A 23250-nucleotide genomic window follows, 5' to 3' on the forward strand; every position below is an offset into this window, starting at 1 on the left:
AAAAAAAGTAGAGCAGCTTAAAAGGGCTAAATATGAGAAACCTTTTCAACTCTATCTCTAAACGACGCTCAATTAGATGTTTCGACACCTCCGAGTAGTGATCCTTGTTGCTAACACTACGTTTATGTTCTGTTACGCGACTCATTTAAGCACCGTTTTTCTTTTTTGTGGCACAGGGTACAACTAAACGGAATTTTGTACACCACTCCGATACACAATCGACCTCCTTTCGTCTACATGCGTCTTATTCCAACCCGTCTCTTCTAAAAAAAAAAAAAAAACGGGGTTAAACGATTTAGTTTAGAATCAATCCTCCCCGTTTTGAAACGTGTCATTTGTTACTGTCCAATAATGGAATAAAAATCCCCGAAATACGAACAACTTCTGTCTTCTTAATTCACCAACTTTGGTAAACCATGTCCTCCTGTCGGAGATTTGGTTCGAGGATTCCTTCGTAGGGAAACTTGCACGAACAAAGGGTGCCATTATAAACGGGAGGGAGAAAAAATAACGGTTACGAGCAATTTTAGTACTTCCAAAGGTAATCAGATTACTTCCTGATAAATGTAAGAAATTAATATAATTTTTTTCCAAAAAGTAATTGATTACAATGAGTACGTCATACAAGTCTGGCAAACGTCCAGCTCCCACACAAGGGGGGAGGGGGCACTGCGCGTGCGCGGGAACCAGTTTCGCGCGAAGCATTTGCGCATGCGCCCTGCCAATAGCAGCGCCACCGCAGCGACGTAACATCAGTGCCGCCTGTCGGTGTATGCGGAGTGCAAGTTGGTCCGCTCCTTGCCCACCCTGTGCTTCTTTTCCTACCCCCAAATCCGTCCACGTGCCTTTGTTTCCCCCCGACCACAGCCATTAACGGTGCGCGCTTAGTTGCCTCGTCATCGTGCGTTCCCTACACCTTATCTGCGTTCTTTGACTGCCGTCCTTGCGTTCTGATAGGCCACACATTGAAACACTTGCTGCCCGTATGCAGTTCTGCAGATGTTTGTGTTCGTCGCGGTGTCTTGCGCACACTTGCGTCATCTTGTTGAAAGGCGTCATCCACTCGGGGCTATACACATAACTTTGAAAGATGATATTTTATGCTGTGGAGGATTTTTGTAAGCGTGAACAATATAATGCTTTCTTTCTTAAACATAGTTCGTTATCACCATGACAAGCCCCAAGCGATTGTTTGGATCCCGCTGTTAAACGCTGAGAGTTAGTCGGCAACAAAAGGCTAAATTGTCAGTGCGTTGCCCCCGGCCACGGAAAATAAGAATAGAGCCTCAATCACAAGAAACTCCGTTGCCGGGGGTCGAACGGAGAGGCACTCGCACAAAGTGTTGTACACGTTCCTCAAGAAAAGGAACGAAAGCTCGTTCCTCGTTCCTTCTGATTTTTGGAACGCGTTCCCGTTACAAGTTACATCTGTGAAAAAGGAATTCGTTCCCGTTACAGTTTAAAAAATGGAACGTATCGTTACATATACGTTACATTTGTATTTTGCTAATTACTATATTTAGTTTAATCAAGCAGATATTTTTCTTTTTACCTATCGCATTAGAAGTCAACATACGAGTTTGTAGGTCCTATGGAAGGGCAACAGGAGAAAAAAACAAGCGGAAGCAGGGTTTCCTTTGTTCATATATTCAAGTTAAAAATCTCAGCTTTTAAACATATTCATGTTTTTAGTGGACGATTCAGACGAGCCGAATGTACTTTCACCCAACATTGTACGAGCGTACAACCTCCCACGTTTCAATTGAGCGAAGTCCCCTGTTCGAACTTAACAACAGTTGCTTTTCGATGTTGCTGGCCGCAAGACGAGCAATTCGAGCAGAGGGTAGGGCTTTTGGAAGGTCCGTCTTAAAAACTACAATTACTTCTTTGTAAGGTTGGCTTTCTTGTTCATTTTGAAGGTTTGCGTGTGTGTGTGTAGGGGGGGGGGGGGGGGGGGTGGAAGGGGAAGGGGGAGGGAGAAAGGGGAGGGATGGGGACAAGAGAAGAAATATTTTTTTGGTGTATCTTTTAAGTGACCAATGTTCGGGACAGAAGGGTGCGTTCGATGTCTGGCAGTCTGTGATCTTGTTGTAACTCTAGGCCTCGTTATGGAAGTTTTTGTGGGTGTATGAGGATTCGTGGAACCAAAGAAAGTAGCTGAGCTTGAAACAACCCTCTTTCTTTGTCTTTTCCTACGACTAAAAGCCTTGCTTTTTGTACCGCAGTTTCGGGCACTCAAAAATGAATCAATGTCCACCAGCTCTCCTGCACCCGAAACTGTTAGCAAGCGAGGACCACACAAAATAATCCACAAGATTAGTAGCCAAAAAGTTAACAAGATCCTGCACTTCGTAAATATATTGTTTTTGTACTTTCAAAATTTCCCTGTTCGAAACCAATTAAAAATTACCCCACTGGACGAAAAAAAGGAACGCCGTTACTCTTTTCATTCCAGTAAAAATTTAATGCGTTCCCGTTCCAGTTCCAGCGATGGAAAATGGAACGGCGGCGTTCCTTCGTTCCTCCTAAAAGGAACGCGTTCCAGGAACGCCGTTCCGTACAACACTGCTCGCACCCCCAGGCTTTGGTTGCCGCGTGTTAAACATTGTCATGCTGGCTATGCACTCTACAGTGCAGACTACTTTTATTAGCCAAACTTCGAACCCGGGAATAGAGAACTGTATATATAGAGTGTATACATATATACAGGGTGTTTTTTTTTTAATGCTTTAGAGATTTGTTTTAAAAACAGCCATGTAAGTTGCACGTATGCGGTTTGTGCAGGTGAGTTATACGGCCAGGAGGACATAGTATGGGAGGCTAATCGTAACGATCAGTCGGCTAGTTAATTAAAATTTGTTAATTGACTTTTTATTAAATAAAAATAGACATATGGTTTCAATTAGAAACTTGCTTAGCATCATCGAAAACCACTAAATCAGTAATTTTCAGGAGGACAACAGGAGGCTTGCGCGCTCCTGTTGTCCAAAGAGTTGTGTGTAGTGCTAAATGTCGTCGAATATGGAGAATCTTTTTTTTAATTATTATTTATTTATTTACGTTTATATATTTGTCTTTAATCGTCAGGAGTCGTGAATTTTAGCGCAATCACAGAACGATGTCGCCTGTACTTCCTGACACCTTTGTCGCATGTCTGAATCGTAGCGATAATCGATTACGCCCCCTCAGAACTAAGCAAAATAATTTAATAACTCTACATCAAAAAAAAAAAAAATGCCTACCGTCCAAATGGACATAGCCAAGAGCCATCACAGGTTGTGACGTGTGTGTGCGTCCCGTTAGCGGAGATCGACCGCGCGGAGAGGATGCGCGGAAACCGGGATTCCGGGACGGAAACCAACCTGAGCGACCCGGCGAAGATACGTCACGAGGAGCAGGCTGTAAAAATACGAAGTAGAGGATATCGCTTTTCTGACTCATCCTGAAGGGCGCGATCGACTCAGCAAACTTCTGCGCTGGTGAAAGCCCGGGCCGGGATGATGGAGAAACCTGCATGCACTCTGTTCTCCCCCATATCCGCTGCGCCCTCTTTCCACATTAATGTAGCAAATGCTTGAGTTCGCTCTCCTCTCTTCATCTCCGGCATTTGCTCTGCTGATCTAGAAAGAGGAAAGGACTCCGCCTCCTGCTGTTCTAGAGTTAGTTGTCTAGTGTTCCAAAATGCGTCTTTGAGGCGTCCAAACGCAAGCAGCGGCACGACAATCGATTGGCAATAACATACAGAACGCGCAGGAAACGCAGGATTACGAGGCAGCCAAAAGCGCGACGTCATTGGCGGAGGAGGTTGGGGAGGAAAACAAAAGCACGGGGACGGGACGTGCCCGCGCGTTTGGCAGCTAAACGAACGGCCAAGACGCCGACGAACTAAAGCCCCTCGATAAAGGCGTTTATATCTTTTGCAAGTACCGACAACCATTGTCGTGGAAACGCGCAAGGACATGTGCCACGAGCGGGTGCACCACCGCCATTCGCTTAAAGGGGCGGTGCAATGATTTTAACACTGAACGAATGTGCAGCTTGTATTTTTTATATTGTTTACTTCGGCAAAAGTAAGAGAAAAAGTGCCATCATACCCCAAAATACCTCTATTTCGCTGCGCAATCGCAAAATAAAAAACGCTTTTTTTCACAACCTGCGGCCACATGGTGGCCGCAAATGGAACCTGTGGTGTGACGTCATTCGGAGTGGTTTTTGTAAGTGACAGTGTTAGGCAATTGTAAGCTTGATTTAAGGTTAAGTTTAAAAAATCTTGTTGTTTAGGCATGCAGAAACGCTTCAAAAGCCTAATATTGGCGCTAAAATATTTGTGGCGCCATCTACTGCAAGTCAACCAAACCTGCCGTCGCCGTCATCCGTCGACGCCCGAGGCGCCTACGGCGGCTACACGAGCAACCCGGACGTTTTGTCTTTCCCTCGCTCGACAGAGTGCGTTGGTCGTGGTCCGTAGTATCGTGGTACCGTTATTTTTCCTGGTGTCTCGACCTCGACTTCGACTGCCCGCCGCACAAGTCCAACTGACTTACTATACGCAAGCATATTGCGCTCGACGTCGCTCAGGCCGTCCGCCCATGCCGCCATGTTGGTCGGGAATCGGCGGGAGAGCGGGAGAGCGGCGAGCCTGGCGAGCCGGCGAGCGCTGGGGAAACGGAAGCCAGAAGAACCCAACCGGAAACCAACGCCACTCCGAATGACGTCACAGGCGAAGCTGGTGCCGCTTCAATGTTGAGTTTAGGGGTGCCAGAGATACCAATTTCTTTTATTTTTTTTTAATGAAAACTAGGGCAAGCAGAAAGGAATAGTTTTCGGTCCTTCGTTTTATATGTGGCCGGGATCAATTTCCGCAATTAATTAGCCAAAGTCCGCAAATTGTTGCACTGCCCCTTTAACGGTCGTTCATTTCAGTGCTACGCCGCCATTTGCTTCCAAGGGACGCTCGATACACGGGCCTCGCGCGCTTGCGCATTTGGCGGGAGTTGCACGACAAACTCAAACACATCGAGGGGCTTTAAGACAAACTTGCCTGCCGTCCGCTTCAAATCATTCCAAGCATACACAAACAGCTAATTGTGTCGTTGTTTTCTGTTTTTTTTTTTTTTTTAATAAGAAAGGAATAGCAAGGGAAAGATGGAGAGAAAAAATACCATTTGAATTGCGCTTTACCTATCAACTTAAGTAATGCGAAATTTGTTCATCGGTCACTTTCGTATATTTCCGTGTTGATCAAACCTTCTTATATGCCCGAATAAAACGGAGCTATTTCCTTGGCTGTTTGGCAAACTCGAGTAGCATGCTAAAGGTTAGCACAATGTACGGTGTAGATCAGCTCCACTACGGCGACTGTATTGTTGTTGTTTTTTCCACTGCTTAAAACATCGTTCTTAGGAACAATCCCCTTTGCTTATTTATTCCCCTGCCCTGACATATCAACTTCAGTAATGCAAAATTGGTTAAAGGGATACTGAACCGAAATTTTGAGCTCACAAAACAAGGCCGGGCGGATAGGCGGGAAGCTGCAAAACCAAAAAATATCACTCATACGGCGATATATCTAACGGATCGCCGTATTTTTTGGAAACGAAGTGCGCGATTGAACCCGGCCGACGAGGCGGACGAGGCAAGGCACGTCACGATGCCCATTCTCTCTCCTCCTCGCTACGTCCCGTCAAGCTGGTGAACCGAAGCGAGGAGGAGAGAAGCGAGGCCGCTTCTCCTCATTCTCCAATTCTCCCGGAGGACAGTTACGTCAGAGAACTCGCTTGATCGCGCCCTTCTTTTCCAAAAGTACGGCCGTCCGTTAGAGATATCGATATACGAGTAATGTTTTGGAGTTCGTAGCTTCCCGTTCAACACTTCTGCGGCCTTACTTTGCGAAATCCAAATTTCGGTTCAGTATCCCTTTAATCTGTCACTTTTGTATATTTCCGTGATGATGAAACCTTCTTATATGCCGGAATAAAACGGAGCTATTTCATTGGCCGCTTGGTAATCTCGGGTAGGAATGTTAAAAGTTTTACGGTGAAGTGATCAGTTCCAATCCGGCGACTTTTTTGTTGTTGTTGTTGTTTCCCACTGCTTAAAACATTCTTCTTTCGAACAATCCCCTTGTATTTGCTTACTTACTCCTCTACTGCGATGTAAGTCGATATCTCACGAATGTATAGCGTAGCGAGAGTTTGCAACGGAAATTGCCATGACGAAAGCTATCTTGCACAGCTATAGCGTCACATTTGTTTTGTGGTTATTTTGTTGCGAACCTGTGATGCTTAAAGCATGCGCCTCTTGTCTGCGTATATCTACTTTGCGCCAGTCTTGGGTAAGTTACTTTTAAAAAGTAATTCGTTACAGTTACAGTTACTTTCAGAAAAAAGTAGCGAAGTTACCGTTACAGTTACCGCAACAAAAGATTAACTCGTTACAATTACAGTTACTTTTAAAAAGTAACGACGTTACTTTTCAGTTTTTTTTCTATAACACACAAAAAAAAATTAGAAAAAAGGAAAACGCCCCTCACAACGTTTTATTGCATAAAATTAAAAAGTACGCTTTTTACTTCATATTGTAACTTAGCAGCAGTTGCTTCTCGAAGTTAGTGTTTGAAAGTTTCCACGGCAGAGTAGTGGCGCAAATCAAAATACGAAACTTGCGCTGTGCGGAGTAGTAGCGCTGATCAAAATACGAGACATGCGCGGTGCCCTCCACGTGTATTGTTGTTTCACAGTTGATTCACTCGATTAAAAAACGTTCGCACAGAAAAAAAGAAAAACCACAACATAAATAGTGCTTCAAGACACTAAGATGTAAGTGTTCAGTCACAAAGTACAAGCGCGTGCGTAAGGATAACTAGATATTTTTTCATAAAATCTACACGTGGCTGTACTCGGGTCGTGACTCGCGAGAAAGAACGTATTCACAACGTTCTGGAAGGCTAACTTTACACTCGAAATGTTAGAATAGACGATTTGGAAAGTGCAAGGAATGGCTAAATTGCACCCTTGTTCAGTGATATATTATTCATAAAACACTGGAAAGTAACGACAAAAGTAACGGCGTTACTTTCATCGTTACCTTAGAAAAAAGTAATAGAACTACAGTTACAAGTTACATTCTTAAAAAGTAACTCGTTACAGTTACAAGTTACCGAAAAAGTAACGAAGTTACAGTAACGCGTTACTAGTAACGCGTTACTACCCAAGACTGCTTTGCGCTAAAAAGCCTGAAGCGTGTGGGGACTGGTAGATGGGACGCACTACGACGAACAGGCGTTTCGTAGCGTTCAAGTACAGTCCCGAACAAAAGAAACACGAACGACGGAGCAATAGCCTCTCGCGCTCGTCGCGCCACTCAACGGTCATCAGCGGAAGCTCCCTTGGAGCTTGTGGTGCGTGCGCTCCGACAGTAGTGATTCGCGCAGATTTTTTTCGGTTTACCACAACACGAGGCGCTAATCGCCGATCTTTGGCCATGTTCATAATGCGGCTCGTGCATTTCGAATGCACCTTGATGGCGATCAAAAATAATCTTCGATTAGTAGCACACTGCTTTGAAACTCGTGATTTTGCTGTAACATCGATCCAAGGCTGACCTTGTTTATTTTATGGGCCATTACTGGGCATTCGAAACGTGCATGCCACATAGCCAACTTCGTGATTAGCGCCGGATGTAAGCCGATAGGCGCGAATGTTATTTTACAAAAGGGCCGGCCACTTGGCACAGTCACTACTCTCGAAAGCACATCACAGGCTGCGCGGGAGCTTCCGCTGACTATACCACTGAGTGCCTCTAAGAGGGCGAGAGTCTGTCGCACTGTAATTCGCATTTCTTTCATTCGGAATTGCGCTTTCACCGCTCTTTGGACATTGCAGACTAGAACAGGCCAACTTCTATAACAGTCAGCAGTTGCAACCTATTATTTTTTTTTCTGGTAACAAAGAATGGTGCTTAAGGGCTGGAATGGCCGAGGAGACTTTGAGGTGGGGCTACGAAACATCGAAACGAAAAACCGTCATATACCTGTCTAATTTGGCGGACTTGCATACCGAAACGTTGGCGTTACGGGACTGCATCATGTTGCGAAATTTTACGTTTGACGGGCGAGCCATCACCCGCCAAATTGAGCAGACGGTGGTCACGTGACGTCGTGCGCTTGACGCGGTCACATGACACCATCCACGTGACCATGTGTCGCTGACGCCGCAGCGCGACAGTGACCATGTGGCAATCAGTTGTGGCATCGGTGATGTGACGTGACAATGTCACCTGACACTGAATCACACGACTTGACTTTACGTGACACCGGGATGTCATGTGACCACGCAATTCATGGTGATGTAACTAAGGTTCATCTGGTCACGTGGCATCCGTACCACATGACCTTCATCTGGTGTAAGTACGACGAGCTAACTGTAATAAAACACTCGGCGCGTCTCGGTACACACTTCATATTCTCTCTCTGGACTTGATCTGTAGGACTAAGATAGATGTATTTTTTTATATAATCGTTAGCATAATTTACTGAAACCGAACTCGGATAAACTATGAAATTTCTGAAAACATATATGTTCTGGTCGGGGTCGGTATAAATTAAATATTCGCGCATAAAGCCTTTCTTTCTTTCTTTCTTTTTTTAAGCATCTTTTTGTCTCGTCAAGAGCATTGATTTTGCAAATGTTTGACAGCGGCCAGTCAGTTATTATACGCAATGGTTTTAATATTTACAAGGTACTTTATGAGGGACAAAGGTTTTAAATGGCCCAGCAGCGAAACATTCAGGGAATGCGCGTTAAAGACTTCGGTGCCCTATCGGTGCCCACTAACACGAAGGTGATCATCGTGAAAACAAAATCGGATGGTCACAATTTATCTTAACGGTTAAAGGTTTGCATGCGTTCTTAACGCGCACAATACACACACGCACGCGTACTGACGCACACAGAGACGCGGACGCACGCACACGCACGCACGAGCACGCGCCTACATTTTTGACGATTGTAAAGAGTACCATATTGTAGAAAGAGTGAATGACAGAGCCTCGTTGTATACGATACGACGACGCCCACATTTATCGGGTGCCAGTTAGTTTGGGAAGAATTTGATCACAAGCTCTTATATCAAAATCCTGGGGCAACGTACCATTTCCCAAAAGTAACAAAAAGGCTCGTTTTTTTGTTTTTTTTTTTAATAATTTTTTTTTGTTTAGCAGTTGCTTGGAGGTTACAAGAGCAGCTCTGGCATCGTGGTTTTAACAGCTGGTTTTACTACGATGTACACATACAAGTCACGGAATTCCCTAACCGAAGCGGAAAACTCCGGTCTGGGCCCAGCGACAGGCATCAGTCAGTCCCTGTTGGCGCGGCGCTAGTTATCGAGCAACTTCGAAACCAGCCTCGAAACGGGGCAAAATATAAACAGATATAGAATCTCCAACATGGTCCGTGAACTTTGAACCGGGGGACGGTCAACTCAAATAAAGCATCGAGGCGTGGAAACCGGGCGAGGTGCTTCTCAAGGCCGCGTGCACGGTCAACCACGGTGCCTGTTCCTCATTAGTGGTCGCGGTGGCGAATGCGGTGCCCCGCCGGCCTCGTCGCCGGTGCCTCGGGGACCTCGAGGAGAAACGGGGGAGAGAGCATTATCAGGTCGAGCGTAAATCAGGGCTGGTCCGGCCGTCGCCGCCGGAACTCGCGCAGTGCCGGAGGCCACAACACGGTCGGGCTTGCATCCCAGATCCGCGGGCAAATAGAGCACCGCACGAGACCCAATTTCCGAGGCAGGCCGCTCTGGAAGGGCTCAGCAGAGTCCCCAGTGGCGGGATCCTCCGAGGGACTGTCGAGGATGAAGATGTTCGTGCACCGCGTGTGGCTGCTCTCCGTTTCAGGGACAAAAATGTCGCTCCCCCCCCCCCCCCCCCCCCCCCTCCTCCGTCGTAGCCCGGAGCTCAAATGGCTTTGTAAAGACAACTGGCAGTATGACAGTGGAGCCCTGACAAGCTCGTGTTCAGTAACGCCACCGAGCTTGAAACATGCGGATTAGTATGGACACGCCTTACCGAGATGCAGTCGCGCGTCGCCGCCTCAGAATTGTGTCTCCTGCCCATACTCACACGCAGAGACAGTGGTCAGTCGATGAAAGGGAGGCGATTAATTGCTCTGGCGAGTGCGTAGCGGCCACTGCACTGTCAGATTAGGGCTGAACGGGACATATATAGTTCCTGCGCGTTTTGTCCGTCGCCGCCATATTTCGGCCATGCACTTGGGCAGTGCAGAATCTGCGTTGGGCCTGGATGCCGAAATTCACTCTCACGCTAGAGCCATTAACTAATCTATACGCTACAAGGCAGGCACGTAGCCAGGATTTTGTTTCGGGGGGGGGGGGGGGGGGGGGGGGGCGCCCATGACAAAATGCTGTATGAGGGTGAGTGGGAGAGGAGGCCCCAGCAAAATGGAAGATTTCGGGTGGGAACCCGGCCCCATGCCCCCCCCCCCCCCCCCCCCTTGCTACGTGCCTGCTACAGGGGGACGGCAGGGTGCTTCGAATCACGGCTGCCAGTTATCTGAATCTGAAGTCGCAGGAAGCGCTTTTCCATCCTCCAAACGCGTTAAAACAGCCGCGACAGGACGAGGCGACATCGACCTCAGCTTTCTAACGCAGTATCTACAACTTAGGGAGTGGCATTTTCGAACTTGCGTCGACTCTGTTGCGCTGCTTTGCGTCGAACTGCACAGCGCCTCCCCGTTAGCTCGCCACAAGTGTCGCCGTAACAACAGCTCGCCGCAAGCAGTCTTAACGAGGCTCAAGTGCGTGGTTACAGTCGCACTCGAACGCAGTTGTGTGAACCAGCCTTAACTGTCGCCACCTGCGCCCCATCTCGACTATGGCGCGAAAGGCTAGACCCACGGCGACAAAGGGTCGCTAATTCACTATCTCTATCAAAGACCTTTCTCGGCCAGCGGTTGATTCTCGCGCTAGCAGATGCGTTGGAATAAGCCACGTGCGTACGTTGCATCAACACTAGGTAAACCGTAAATAAAAAAAGGAAAATTAGGTTAGGTGGAGTTTATTCAATTGAATTGGTCAATGTCCTTCTGGGTCGTTATTGCGTTTAATTCGTTGCTCAATGGCGATCACACCTTCAGCGGAATGAACGCGCTATTCAGAACTTACGTTGCAATCGAAGAAAAAGAAAGAAATCCTGGTACATTACGAGGTACGATCAAATAGTTTCGAGTCTGACTATGTAGCGTAAAAGGAAAGGGCAGCGCAGTGATGCGCCTGCAGCAGTCGAAGGTAGGGACATTCGTGTATCATTGCACCAAAGGGCGTCGCTCTGTGAATATTTGAAGCTGCGCTGCACGAGTTTTTGTGACCACGTGCACGGGCACGAGGGCGATTTCACCATAGACTGCAAACCAGAGTAAGAGAGAACATCGGTTCTCCGTCAAAATATAAAACAGAGACCTTTGAAATGATTCAGCAGGCTTAATTGTGTCATAAGCGGCGAATTTTCGGGAAGTGTTTTAAGTGTCATACGGCGCTTCGGGAACGGCAGAACATCGCTGGAAGACGAAGAGCGGTGTCTTATCCGACCTTTCCTTGACTCGAGTGACGTTCTGCCATTCTCGAGGCGCGAATGCCACCCAAAACACCTCACGTACCTCACTGTTTTTTGTTTTTGTTTTTCTTTTATATAAGGTTTCTAAATTATTTCGGTGGTCTCTGTTTTAGATTTGCCGAGTTTGACGTAAAATTGATATTTTCTCTCGCTTTGGTTTGCTGTCTATGGAGGTATCGGCATTATGCTCGTGCATGTAGCCAAACAAACTTGCGTAGCGCAGCTCCAGATGTTCACAGAGCGACGCCCTTTGGTATTACGATACACGAAGGTCCCTTCCTCCGACTGCTACGCGCGCATCACCGTGCTGCCCTTCCTTTTTACCCCACAAAATCAGCCATGGAACTTTTTGATCACGCCTTGCATTTTTTCTTTTATTTCTGTAATTAGGTGGAAGAGCGCACAGAACTTATGTTGCGCCATTCGTCTTTGTGGATGTCGAGGACAACACGATAATACGCAGTAACGAACGGGGTCCGCCGCAGCTTTTTATACTACGATGGACGCCGCGTGGACGCCAGGAGTTCTCGAAAGCCAAAAAAATGTCCCCAATAAAAAATAATACTGACCTAAATATTGTCGATTGGTCTCGATGTCTGTCCGTCCCTGACCATTTTTATCTCGGCTTTGCCCCTCTGGACTATCGCTGGAGCAAACACCAGGGAGCCCCGACTTTAATAACGAACACCGTTTCTTTATTGCGGGACATGCCGTATATACGTACTATCATAAGGAACTTCCACCCGAATATGTATGTAAAAATAAAATGAAACGCTCGGCGTCTTTCTCTTCTTTGAAACAAGCGCGTCAAGTGGTAATGGAGCGAGGGACTCACGCGTTCGTGTACCGAAAAACGGTAGCACCGGTTGCTCACGCCGAGGCTGTCTATAGTATTGCGTCCGGCGACTCTGCCGCAAGAAGTTCCCCGACGACGCCCGATTGGGTCTCAATGACGATACACGATGGTTCCGTAGACCGAACAGACGCACACACCGGACAACCTTTTGGATCGGTCCTTCGTTTATCGCCGGGCCAGCATTTGTCCGCGGATTAGGCTTTTTATTATTCTCCCCCTCGGCGTGTGGGCCGTGATGTTCCCCGCTTGCAATCGAGGCATTTTAACAACGCCTATACAGTGAAGCTCACCCTACCGCCAGACCAACTCAATACTGACGTTTGATTCTTTCCTTTTTTTTTTTTTTTTTCCGTCCTTTAATCGTGGACCATAATTTCAGCATTGAATTGTTAGAATTGTCTCCGCTGGAGCAGGCGTCTGTATACGACCAAGCCGCAGTCTTACTAAAATCCGGATCTTTGGAATCTTTGGCTGTAAAAAGAAACGCGAGTGGGATTTGTTCGTGCTCTCTGATATCGTCGGAGGGGAGTTTTTAAGAGATGAAGGTGGATTGATGTGGACGGGGGAACGTACCGTTTGGAAGGAATGGGCCCTTTCCGAGTGGACGGAAGCGCGATAAGGGGGGTGAAGGATACATAAGAATGGAAGCACTTTTCCGATCGCCAGGAAGGGTAATCAGACGACTCGAGGACGATTCATCACGTTTGTTCTTAAATTTCACCTGATACTTGATCTCTGAAGCCGGGGTCATACATGCTCTCACATCATACGCGATAGACACGCTGTTCGTAGTATAGGCACGATGATACAATTATTTGCGGAAATTACGCCTCAAGTATGTACGAAGCAAGTTTACCTCATGCGTATGGATGCTTCGAACGTATGTACAGACAGGTTTTGTGTGACCAATGGGGAAGGACCGTCATGCAAGGAACGCCCCAGACTGTCTGCGCACTGTCTTTTTGTGTCATGTATTTTTAGTGTGGTCCCGGCTTTACACCTCTACGTGCGGTTTCAAATGCGACGGCGGTGAAAGATACAGAAATGCGAAGAAGGGAAGGAAATCCGATACTTCAAACAATATGTGAGAAGACAACGGAGGAAAAAAAAAGTGCGATCAAATGTTATGTAGAAGCTATAGATAGCTTGCACAATATGTCAATATATCGAAATGTTTCAGACCAGCTGGCAGATGCATGCGGAACAGCCTCCTTCTCTCTCCCTCTCTCTCGTCTTGTTTTACATGTTAGTTCTCTTCTTTTTTTATGGTGCTTTTATGGAGGACCGGAACTACGCAAGTGGCATTTATTTATCATAAACCTTTCGGGGACATTCAGTCATCGGTCCAAGACTGGCACCAGTTACGTCCTAGAAACGTAAAGATCCTTCGTTCTTTCTTTTTTCTCCGTTTAGCCGTTATTCTGCTGTGTCTGGTGAAAATTTGAGGAAAGAAGTCTTTGTTAGCGACTAGCTGTAGACAGACACTGGCCAAAAGCCCGGGTCAAGTTAAAGTCTCGCCCAGGGAAACGCACGCTAGACAGTATAAGGTGTAAGAGCCCCTTCCTCCGTGCTGTACTCACCACCCAATAATTGGGTTCCGATCATTTGTCTAAGTGGCAAGTTGTTCTTTGATTACGAATCCAATCCGACGAGTTTTGCTGTACGATATGCAATGTGGAAGAGTTGTCTTTCAAATAATCGCGTGCACTTGTATGGACCTGTCTTTCCACCGTCTACGTATTTCAGCGGGTTCGCCGTACGAATTTGTAAACAAATTGGCAGCCGCCTTTCCCTATAAAACCCTTTAATACATGAAATGCATTATAGGGAAGCGATGAGAGAATTGGTGTGTCACGTGACCTCAATTTTTTCGCTGAATTTAGTGGGAAAGCGGAATTCGTGTATAGGTCTCGTGGTATAAATTTCCCCGTTAAATTTAGCGGAAAATGTACGGACGGATACCCGGAATTGAAAAACGTTTACAAGTCCGAATTGCGAAATTTGAGGAGAAGAAAGGGGGAGGGTATGCCCCTCCCTTCCCCTTCACCTCCTTCCGTCCTCCTGCCAGTTTCCCCGCTAAATTTAGCTGGAAAATTGACGCCACGTGACCTCAACACCAATTCAATTTCCCAGCTAAATTTAGCGGGGAAACTGACGTCACATGACTTCGTATCACGTCACCCATGAGCAAATTCAGTTTCTTCGCCATATTTAGCGGGAAGATTGACGTCACGTGACCTCAACACAAATTCAATTTTCCGCTGAATTTAGCGGGGCGGTTACGCCGACGGCGACGCCGCTATACGGGGGAACGGGCGCCTAAGAGCTGCGCTCTAAATCTGCCTCGCTCACACGAAACGTCACGGCAAAGTACAACAATTAACAATATGAATCGATTGCAGACATTGGGCTGTTACCAACGCAACCGAAGGAAAAAAAAAACGAAAAAAAAGCGCTTCAATAATCTTTGTGCCTGTGTATGGGTGTGTGCGTGCGTATATGTGCTGGTATTGTATATGACATCGCAAAGGCATATGGCTGATCGTGGGCATCTTCAATGACGAAACAAGTAAGGTCCGTTCTATCTTGACTTTTTTTTTTTTTTTTTTTTTCAATGGAGCCTCACCTTCGGTTTGTTTTGAGCGTAGAAAGAATAAGAGCAAAGGTGAAGATGCATGGCGCTTACAGATGGCAATTGAACCGCGAATCGTTCATTGTGTTCGCCCGCTCGTTGCCACCCACTTCGGAAAGCGCTTCTCATCGTTTGTCGTCTCCATGAATTGGTCATTGTTAGTTTGCAATGTACGATACATTCAAGGTGGCTTCTCGAAGGAACAATACACTTCTGGGATTCGGCATTTCTTTTTATCGAAGGACCACCGGCTCGGGTGTACATGAGCTCCGTATCTTCAAGCAGGCGGGCAGTTTCCGAACGGCTCAATGACCCACGTTGTTGCCTTTATGCTTTTCAGTCAGAAACCTCCGACCTTCCATACCATCAAAGATCCTCGGTGCGAAAGTTCGTTGGTGTGCCCCGCCAACGGACCAGTTTCCAACGAGCTACGAGTGTGTTTCCACGGGCTTCTTGCTATTTGTGGCCAGCGAGACGGTTTTATGATACAGAACGGAAAAATAATCGTTCTCACAACACGCCGACACGTCCCTGAGCCGATAGATGTGCGGTATGAAACTCAGCTTTGAGTCTTTAATCACTGTACTGCGCGATGACCGTTGAAGAGACATGTACAGTTTGTGAAGAAAATTCGCACCATGACATTTGGCAGTAGAACAACTCGTTACATATATACCGGGCGTTTCAACGAATACTTTCAAGACTTGCTATAAATAGCGTCAATGAGAAAGAAAAGAAAAACATTTTTACCGAAATAAACTACCAGTCCTGGCGGACCCGACGTCGGCCAGGACTGGTAGTTTGTTCCCGTAAAAAGTTTTTTTTTTTTTTTTTTTTTTCTCGTTGCAAGCATTTGTTAGAATTGCAAAAAAAAAAAAAATATTAATTAGGTGAATAACTAAATAAAATTTATGGAATTTTTAGTCGGCGGGCATAAACGTGTGGTTTTCAGCATCATCGAAGACCACAATATCTTTTTATAAAGATATAAGGCGCGCAAAGCATTTTACAGTGTTCCGAAAAAACACTAAATTTTGACGCGTTTCTTGCTTTTGGTTTTCCATCGGAGCGCCTCTTTGCTCGGTTCTGATTCCTACCCCGGTTTTCGGTTATGCTAAGCGAGCTTCTCATTGGAACCGTATGTTTAATTTCACTAACTAAAAGTTAATTAGTAAAATTTTAGTTAAATATTTTGCTAACCAGCATGTTTTTTTTTGTGTGTGTTTTTTTCAATCCCTGACGTTTGCAACAGAAGTCTTGTTCCCGTAAGCAGTTTTTTTTTTTCTAATCACCCTATTTTTAGAGATTTTCAGAAGTCTTCGCTCAAACCACAGACCTGTATATGTCTCTGTTTTTTTCTTTTTTTTTTTTTAATTTTTGTTTATGGCAAGTGGTCAAATGCAGTAGGTAGGTGTGACTGAAATCAATTATTTCTATGGCTGTGAATTTAGTCGATTAACCTGCCGATTCACTGAATAATTGATTAATAGCCTAGCAATATTTTGAACGATGAATCCCAGAAGTTGGCCATTTTCTAGGGTTTTCGCGCGCGTCATCTTCCTCTTGCTGTCAAACTCAACGTAAGGATTTTATCACTGGCAAACTTTTTGTTCCCGCGGGAACACATGTTGTCAGAGCACAACCGCTAACTTTATCGCGTCCAAATGTAAAATAAATAAATAAAAACATATAGAGTACTGGGGACCATCAGGGCCAACGACCCCTGCTGGTTGATATTTATTCGATCTTACGTTGTGTTCAGTTGTTCATGTCGCTATGGCCTCCGGTAAGAGGGAAAAGAAATCGGGAAAACACCGCACTATATTTCTTTTCTGTGTGTGTTCATTGTCTTATTTTTAGCCAAATAGATATTTCTTAATAATTGACGTAATATCCCACTGCTTTTCAGAAAAACACAGAAAAATGTCTTAATCTTTATAAATTATAAGAATTTATGGAAATGTTATCCTTAGCGTTATATTTCTAATATCACTATATATATATATATATTAAGCATCTACATTTTTGAGACGTGTGTTTGTCCGTCCTTTCTTTTTCTCAGTCTCGGGGAGTTTTTACTATGTTCAACTACCACCAGCTAGTTTGCGCCCTTCTCTTCACTGTTTTCACTTAATTCCCAACACTTGGCGTCAATTGAAATTCGCCCACAATGCTTTCTGTCCCCCACCTCCTTTTTTTTTTCTGACTTCATGCGATTACTTTTTTAGCTAGTATGATTCAAGTGTATGAAGAAGGAACCAATGAGCGAAATAAAATAACTTCCTTAGAATTTCCTCATTTCCGAATCGCCTGTTATAAGAAATTAAGCAAATGTTATCCATTACATTTGCAATATACATTATTCAACTAATCGGTTAAAAATTCTTAGAAGTAAAGTCCTAGCTTTTTTTTGTATTATTCTGAAGCACCCCCCCCCCCCCCCCCCCCCTGAACGGAACACGTTTTCCTATATATATAATCACCAGTCCAAGCTTTCCCTCAATTTAAACCTTTGGAGGCTTCGGTACAAGTTCATTACGCGAGCGCAGTCGATACTGGCGTATTTCGCGCGTAGCACTGTTTTCATAGAGCACCACTGGCCTGTAAGGTAACTTAACACGTATATTCCACAGGAATAAGCTTTTCAACACCTGTCACAAGTTTTCATGCGAATGTGATCAAACCGCCAAATAAAAAAATCTCGTACGGAGTGCACGATAGAAGCCTTCCAGCTGAGAAAAACCAAGACATCAGGAAGAAACAGTAGTAATAGACCCTTTCCGAAATTCAGTGCCATCTGGTGGTTTGTAAAGCAGTTTAGGTTTTGCCATATCAATGGCGGAAATGAACTTGTATCGGCACCGTCACTTTCGCAAGTCAACTGCACGCGAGGAATTGTTCGGTGTGAGTTCTTTCTCGATAACTTTCAGTTTGATGGTGACCAAGAACCTGTATTCAGAATTAAGCTCCAACCCACTCAGATGCCTCAAGAAAATTCTATACACCAAAGTGCTGTAAAGCCGATTGTGTGCCGCCTACAGATTGACTGAATCTGAGTTATTAGAAATAAACGCTTACTTGGCTCTTGTGTTCCACTCCATCGTCGCGTCGTACTGACCCCCCGAATGTACAGGCCTCGCAAGATCCGCTTAGGAGCATCTTCAACGTCTTCCTTTATCAGTCACTAGGAGGCCGCCATTGGTATGGCACAGATGCCGTTCCACAGATGATGATAGTGATCGAAGTGGCCAGACTGAATTTCGGAAAGGGTCTATTGGCAAGCCAGCTGACTGAAATTATATTGGCCTCGAGACCCAGATTGAATTGTGTGGAAGCACGCTTTTTTTTTTTTTAATTATTATTCATGGTTCTTTGTGGGGCACTTGTTGATTCCATCTGTCCACATTGCGGGTGGAGACAAAGCATCCACACGACCGGCACATAGTACAGAGCACGAGCACTTAGCAGTTGACCACGTGAGCCGTGTCCATCGAATCTTGAGGCGAATACTCGGCATGAAAATTCGTGCGTTGAGTTGCCAAGACAGATATATACAAAATGCCACAAAAAAATTACAGGATTTTTTTTTTTTTTGTATGAGAAAATAAACTATACATCGTCAAACGCTCGTTCTCTCTTATAAAATAACGCTAGAGGTCGCAACCAGATGCCGAAGTTTCAGCCCGAACAGACAGGTTGTTCAAAAGTTATAAGTGATTTTTTTTTTAATTTTTAATGGGAAAATGGCGGCCGACAGAGTTTTCGAATACATGAGGCTCTATGGCACCAGAAACCGAAAACGGGCAAAAATGGGCTCCATTTTCCCATTGAAATATTTTGAATAAGGTGTTTGTTCGGGCTGAAACTTTGGCATTTGGTTGGGACCTCTAGCGCTACCTTTGAGCGGAGAATGAGCGTTCGGTAATGCCTAAATTGCTTTTGCGATAAAAAAAAAAAAAAAAAAAATTTTGTGACTGTGTATTTTGTTTTATTTAAAGTGTGAGCATCGCAGAAAGAGCGAGCTCAGGGCTTTCAGCGTCCCAGCCGAGCACGCGCGCTCGTGCAGTGCAAGAACTGTTCAGGGCCACATGCTCGCGCTTGTAGCTTCTGCCTCGCTTGGGCTCAGCCCCGCACCGGTGCGCGTGGACGTGGCTGCGTCCTCTCATTCGAGTGCGGTCCTTCCGGAAGTATGCGGTGCCTCCCTTCGTCTTTTCAACGAACTACGGCAATCCGATGCAGATGTACCGTGCGTGAAGCAGATGCCATGAAAGAGCGGTTGATGTTTGTTTACCATTTTTTTTAATGCAAAAAAAGGAAAACGATAGCAAAAAAAGAAAAAAAGGTACGTATTGGATTTGCGTGGTGTGCGGCCTCTGGTTCGTTTGTTTTTCTGTGTGTTCTGAAAGAGAGAAGGAATTGCGCCACTTCCAGGACGTACGGAGCAGCCCGCGCGAGCGTACATCGAAGCGCCCCCACGATTCTCCGCGGTGCACTGTAGGCGAAAGACCTTGCGGGTAGGTTGGATAACGTGGCATAGAAACGTTGATTCCACTGTCTACTGAAATCCCAGTCGGCTCGTGCGAAATCACAGTCCTGTGGCCAGCGCGCATTCGCCACTGCGTCATGCCAGAAAATACTCATGGGACACGCACTATGCGAGCAAAAAAGAAAAAAAAAAAGACAACAGGCGTTTTCTTTTTTGCAACTATTGAAAACGGAAACATTGTATGATACAGGATTTCGGACCACATGTGCGGCGCATCACGTAAAAAAAAAAAAAGAGAAAAAAATTGTTGAAATTGCTATTGTTGTTACGCTGATTCGCAACGAAATGCGTTAGTATTTAGCGCGAGGGTTCCGACTCCGCCCAGGGCGAGAATTCCAGCCTCGCTATGGTTGCACACTGTATTCTGTTCTTCCGGGCATAGCCTTCGCCGGTTTTTCTATTCCCTGGAAACGTAACGGCCTGTAACTAACTTTTCTACGTGACGAGTGGCCAAAGACTGGCCGAAAGGGCCTAGCATCGTACCCCCTGTGCCGCCGAACCCTCGCGCTGTCCGTTTTCCGAGTGCTTTTCGCGCATCTCTACGAGTACTTTCGTTTACCCCAGCGATACCGAGAAAGATCCCCGCCAACGCGCTCCCACTCCCACCCTCCTTCTCTCGTGTGACCGGCATTTGTAGGTACGGGATATCTCGGATCGGACAGATGACCCGCACTGTCCGCGCCGGCGAGGGAAGCGTTGTTCCCGTGCGTCCATATTTATAACCCGAGGCGGGGGAACCAACGCCGAAGCTCTTGCCCCCCCTCTGAAACCAGCGGACCGGTTGGAGACAGGGTCGGCCAGGGTCCGCCGCGGCGCCCTTGACGAATTCGCTGATAGCGCGGGACGCGGATTGGGGAGTCGACGACGGGGGTGGCCTGCGTTTGGCTTTTACGTCCTCGGCCGGAGACAAACACATGGCCGGAGATGGCTGCCGAGAGAGAGAGAGGGGCGCTGCTGCACGCGGGGGTGCAAAGAGGGAAAGGGAACGGGCATTCCGGCGGTGACTCATCGAGAGTCCTGCTCCGTCGATTGAATCCTAGTGTCACCGACACTGACCCTCCCCTTCACAAAAAAAAACCTGGACGCTATTTTTTTATTTTTTTTTTGCTCGCCTTCTTGTTTTGTTTTAGTCGCTTTTACTAGTGGGAGCTCCTCCCACCTCTTTCCACTTTATCAGAGCGGTCGGTGGAGAGGAGGTCGCTTCCTCTTCAGTGTTCGCTCCGCTAAAGTGGAAAGAGGTGTCATTAGGGAGTTTTCGTAGATCGTTTTCGCCGTCCCGCAAGGCCCTCCGCAACCCGCTACGATAGCGGGAACTCCACAGTCAAGGCTATCGGCGCGCAGGCGCAGTAGCAACTTCTTCGCTGCGTAACGCTTAGCGGAGGGGGCAACGCGGTCTACGAAAACTCCCTATTAGGGAGTTGTAGTAGATCGTTTTTTTCCCCCGCTACGATATCCCCGAAGAAAACGCCGCAGCTGCGCATGCGCGCCGCCAGCTTTGTCTGCATAGTACAAGGTCTTGTGGCGGATTACGGAGCGCTATCCGGGTGCTTAGCGGGCTGCGGAAACGCTCTACTACAATTCCCTACTGACTGTTAGTAGATCGTTCCGCTACTTCCGATACTCCGCCTACGTCTTTGCGCATGCATCGGTACCGTCATCAGAACGAGCAGCTAAAACTCTCTACTGACTGCTTCCGGCCGCAACCAGAAATTTTGTTTATTATTCTTATTATTATTATTTCATGTTCTCGTCCAGAGTTATTCGAACCACGGCAAATTTGACTTCTCCTTACTGCATGTTTCGGTTTGCCACTCTTGTTGTTATGCCCAGCACGCATACCTACCGTTTTCCCGTTTTTCGCTTCTTATCTGCAATCAGAGATGCACTGGGAACCTTTTCCCCGGTCTTTGTTTCCATTCCCACGTTCTTTCTTTCACTGCAGATTGTCTCTTTTCTCCCTCTCTTTCTATATATATATATATATTTCATTTCATTTATTTCCACCTTAAAGGCCCAGTCAGGGCATTACATAAGGGGGGGGGGGGGGGCAGTACAACACCATAAATCAACATATAAACGCAATAAAATACAATAATATGTAGTAAGGAAAAATTGGAGTAGAAGTTATACATGATGAAAAGAAAAGAACACTCACAAAACATGGGTTTGAAGCGTATTCAGGAACGCTGTCGCGTCGCTAACGGTGACTATCGATGATGGCAACTGACTCCATTCGGATATGGCGAGAGGAAGAAGGGATTCGTTAAAAGCTTTGGACTTACCAGAAATTCGTTTGATGGCACAGGAGTTATTTAGGCGAGACGATATTCTTTCCGGGGGTGATAATAAGGAGTCCCTGAGGTCTGGGCAGTGGTAGTAAATTTTGTGAAGGAGGCAGAGTCGAGAAACTTTCCTTCGTAGGAGCAGAGGCGTCAGTCCGAGTTGATTTTTCAAAGAAATTTGTGAAATGATCGTGTGATGATAGGATGAAACGAGCGGCTCGGTTTTGCACTGCTTCTAATGTATTGATAAGGTATGCTTGATGGGGGTTCCAAATCGCAGCGGCATATACTCTAATTTAGGGCGAATATACGTTTCCTAGGCTAATTTCCGGACATGTGGGGGTGCATCTCTTGTTTCGTCTCATGAATCCGAGGGTCCTAGATGCTTCTGCAGAGATGGCTTCAATATGAGTATATATATATATATATATATATATATATATATATATATATATATATATATATATATATATATATATATATATATATATATATATATATATATATATATATATATATATATATATATATATATATATTTTTTTTTTTTTTTTTGCTCGGTCTGTTAGGGGGATGTGTGTATCGGTTTTTATAGTAAGGGTTTAGTACTTCGGATGTCACATACTAAGATATCCACCCAATAGGCTCGAGCTGCTGCAGATCTTCCTTTCGCTTTGATGCTTTCCCCCGCGTGTGCTTGACACATCGTGGTCTGACGTGCCATCCTGACATTTCGTAATTTACGTTCGAGAACTGCCTGAGTGGGCTTTTTGCTCTCCGACCGACGGATCAGTCGTTCAGTTTGATAAGTAACGCGTCTTTATACGTTGCACCTTAAAAAGACAACCGTGGACCGCTTCAAGAGGACAAATAAATAAACTCGTCCATCTCACTTTGAACGAATGGGCTTTGCTGAGTATTTTAATAACGAGCGTACGGGAGCAAGAAAACACGGTGCGTGCTTCTCCTGTTTCATTTCACCTGAAAGCTTTAAAATATTTTCTGTGTGGAAATTTAGTTCACTAAAACCAGTAAATGTAGCAGTGTCTATAGTATTGCTGTTTTCTCATTTAATTCAAATGAAACGTAACATTTGAGTAGTTTTTGATCATCATCAACTCGGAAAGGGCTTTCCCAAAAATTGCCTGCATGCCACGCGGCTCCTCTTTCCTTTAATAATCACTTCATTCCAACGTCGTGTGACGGGAGTCGGTAAAAAAAAAAAGGGGGGGGGGGGGGGGGTTGCAACAGAGGTGCAGTGTTCAGCTCTTTTCCGCTTTCGCCTCACTCCGCACAGATACCAGA

At 45.8% G+C, this 23250-nt stretch overlaps 1 protein-coding gene across 1 annotated transcript in view; it reads left to right on the forward strand.

The window, feature by feature from the left end:
• Positions 1-23250, forward strand: part of LOC8024539 (zinc finger protein 1) — a 199612-nt gene that overhangs the window by 141330 nt on the left and 35032 nt on the right. The gene's annotated exons all lie outside the window — the stretch shown is intronic.

Source organism: Ixodes scapularis, unplaced genomic scaffold (assembly GCF_016920785.2).
Source record: "Ixodes scapularis isolate PalLabHiFi unplaced genomic scaffold, ASM1692078v2 PGA_scaffold0__279_contigs__length_252992795, whole genome shotgun sequence".
In the NCBI taxonomy this organism is placed as follows: Eukaryota; Metazoa; Arthropoda; class Arachnida; order Ixodida; family Ixodidae; genus Ixodes; species Ixodes scapularis.